The sequence below is a fragment of the Galeopterus variegatus genome, unplaced genomic scaffold, assembly GCF_000696425.1.
Source record: "Galeopterus variegatus unplaced genomic scaffold, G_variegatus-3.0.2 Scaffold648, whole genome shotgun sequence".
NCBI lineage: Eukaryota > Metazoa > Chordata > Mammalia > Dermoptera > Cynocephalidae > Galeopterus > Galeopterus variegatus.
The window spans coordinates 571,847-575,539 of NW_007726759.1; positions in this window are offsets into that span (position 1 = coordinate 571,847).

The window sequence follows — 3,693 nt, forward strand, 5'->3', positions numbered from 1 at the left end:
GATTTGAACCCAGGTCTTCTGATTTCCACCTTCTTCTGACAAATTCCTTGGACAGAGTTCTCTCTGGTGACTTTCACAGCTCTCCCTTTCCCTCATCACAAGCACTCATCCTAACTTCCCACTGTAGCTTTAGGGTCAGCTGGGATTATTCTGTGTATGTGTCTCCTGCGTTTGGATGCATTGTTGATGATGTTGTCCTTGACCAAGGAACAGTGCATAGTGGGTTGTTAAATGGGGAAAACCAGAGACAGAGGAATGAAAAGATAAAAACATGAATGTTAGAGCAAATTCTAATTAATCTTGGACCACTCCTCGGTCTTGACTTTTGTGCTCTTCTCTTCCAGGGTCTGGATATTAAAAGGGATGGAGCCAGGACAAGCCATCCTGTTACCACTCTACCGCTTTCTGTCTTCTCCACCCAAGCACTGTCCGAATCCTTCAAGGCAATGGCTTTCCAGCTAGTTCCAAGGTTAAATTCTAACAGTGCCATTCATTTGCATAAAAATTAAGTTAATTGATAGAATTTTCCTGATCTAAGATATATCTCCCTAAGAGTTTTTTAACCTTTGGTGTCTGCTACTGCTGGTCTGTCACTGAGAGCTAATAGATGGCAAAATTAATGAACATATAGCAAATAAATATTAATGCAAAATTTATAAGCAACTGATCCTACTCAGGTTAGCAACTTGTTTCTTTGTGGACACGTGGGCTCACAGTTTTACACCACATCAGTACAGTGGAGGCTGTCCTGTATTTGGTGAGGGTAATCATTAATAATTCATATGATCATAAGAAGAATATCAATTTGTGTGCTTATATAGGCTTAGAGTATCTCCGCATCATTGCCAAGAAGCTTGTAATAGTGTTAGAGTCTGGGAAAGATAAAATGTCTTAGAGTAAGAGGTGGGAGAGAGCCTTTTCATTGTATATCCTTGTTTATTTGTAGAAATTTTTGCCATGTGCATCTTTTCTGTTTTCAAAGAAATTTAAATTGAGATACATGCACTTTAAGGACACTCATGCTGGGATCTCACCCCACAGATTCTGTTTTAATTGCTCTGGGGTGTGAGCCGGGCACTGGGGTTTTTAAAAACTCCTTGGGGAATGAGACTGTGCAGCTGAGACTAAAAACCATAGCTTTCAGCTATTATCAGAAACTCCTTCACTATCACATATTGAAAATTGTAAATTATTTAAGTCAGGCATTCTGAGCTTTTTTGAGCAGGGAAGGGCCTCTTGAATGTTCAAACTTTCCTAGTCCTTCGCACCACAGTTGACTTATTTTAAGTCTGTGTTGATTGAGAAAATATCAGATATGAGAAAGTTACCATGAATTAATCTCAACAAAATTGACACACATTTGAAAAATAATAGTATGTATATAAATACAGGTGAGAAGCAATACCAATGCTCTCTACAGGTAGTTCCACATTTTTATATCTTCTATAACACTTGTATTTCTGTAAGTATAAGGACTCTTTGCAAAATCCCTGGTTTGCTAGAAGTCTGCAGCTTACAAGGCAGGAGCCACTTCATTTATGAATTGCTTTCCCTAGTCAAGATTGTAGGGAGACATTTTGACCTCCTGAGCAGCAGATGACAAACAGCAAATGTTTTCATAGTGTTGACTTGATATGTGCTTGCTTTGTTGTTTTATTTACATTTCTACCCACATACCAATATTCTCCACAACATAAACCCTACCATTTGCCAAACTTGTTGCAAGACTTGCCTACATATGAAGCAGGCTTTTCTCTCTTGGCTGGTGGGGCCATTTGCTTTGTCTGGAATGATAGCAGAGTATGAACCGCCTTCTTCCAGACCTGTGCCTCCTCCATCACATCACAGTGACAACCCTGCTCAACCTAGCATTTAGTGAACATCCTCCATCACATCACAGTGACAACCCTGCTCAACCTAGCATTTAGTGAACATCCTCTTTGCACCGTTTGTTAATATTGTGAAGTAAGTGACCCTTCAGCTATTTGAAGCCAGCCTGACTTTTCTCTTTGAAGGTAAAGATCAGGAATTCTTTTGGTTCCCTTGTGTTGGAGGTCAATGAAGAGAGACTGGTTAGTGGAGAAGGACTGTGAGGACTTTTCAGGGTTACTGCCAGAGAGTTTTTGAACCTCTTTTGCAAAATGGTGGTATGAACATGAGACCTTCATCAGAAGCTCATTCAAGGTGGGAAAATTGCCAATCCTGAATGATTTGTGCTATGCCCTCTCAAATTTTTGTGGTCAGGCATTGTATTTATTCTTTTTTTTTATCTCCAATCGACTTTCAAGTTTAATTCGAACAAAATTAACATATGCTAGTCTAAAGTGAACTATTCAATATATTGGATTTTTCTTAGATATATTACCACACCATGGTACTTGGCATGATTTTTACTAAGCCTTTCACATTTCCTGTCAGTTCTAAAAACTATGGATTTTTTTTCTCTCTTGTGAATATCTGACTCTACCTTAAAGTTAGAAATCATTAAAGAAACAGAAAGGCATTTCACCCCTTGAATGTGTAATAAATATATAGTTCAAGTTCTACTCATTTTGCAAGCAGGCAAGATTCCAGCCATCAATCAAACTGTAGTAACTTTTACTTAATTGTATTTTAAAGGCATATGAGGTGATAGTCGTACCTGAAAAATGCCTGTCTCACCTACGTAGGCACATCATTGTAAACTAATCAGCCTAAGGATTCACAAGAATTTTCTTCTAAGCACTGAAGAAGGATGGCTCATTCTTTCACAGATGTTCATCTTTGGCTGTTCCTCAGTCATCCTTGTGAAATTCTATGTCTCCTATAATAAATTTTTTCTTCTTTGTTTATTAACATTTTTATATGATCACAACAATAATGCACGTTTATTAGAGCATTTAGGTAAATATATATATATTTTTAAATTATACAATTAATATATAAAATTATATAAAATATATATATATATATATTTTAAACCCTTAAAGTTACCTATACCATTCAGAGATAACCACTCAACATTTGGCTGCATTTTCTCTTCTGTAAATGTATGTGTGTGTGTGTGTTTATACATATATATACAAGAACTTATAAACAAAAAAGAAACATAAAAAATTGTATACATATACAATTTTGTGTTTTGTTTTTTCCCTTAAAATCTATTACTAGCATTTGCTTCCCCATTCCCCACTCCTCTTTTCCTCTGTTCTTACATTTATTATCCCAGTTCCAGATCTCACTTCCTCTCCTCTGATTTATTACAGAAGCCTCCCTACTGGTAGTTTCCTGAATCCTCACTTCCCTACCCTCCACTAATTCATCCTCAGTGTAGCAGCCAGAAGCATTAATCTACAACATGGCACTAATCACATCACTTCTCTGTTTTAAAAGCCTTTGACATGTTGCCTCTGCCAATAGAGGAAATCCAAGTTCCTTTTAATTTCTTGCGTGATCTTCACCTCCAAACTCAGACCCATCTTTCAGTCACATATAGTTGCTCTCTCCCTCCATATATTTTATGCTGTTGCAGCATTTCTCAAAGTGTGGCCCACAGATCACCTACTTCAGAATTACAGGAGAACTTTTGTACCATGGGGAGTCTTTGGGCACACTCCAGACACCCTGAATCAGAAACTCTTAGGAATGGGTCCCAGGATGCTGTTTTTAATAAGCTCTCCAGGTCATTTTTTAATACTCTTAAGCATGGAAACT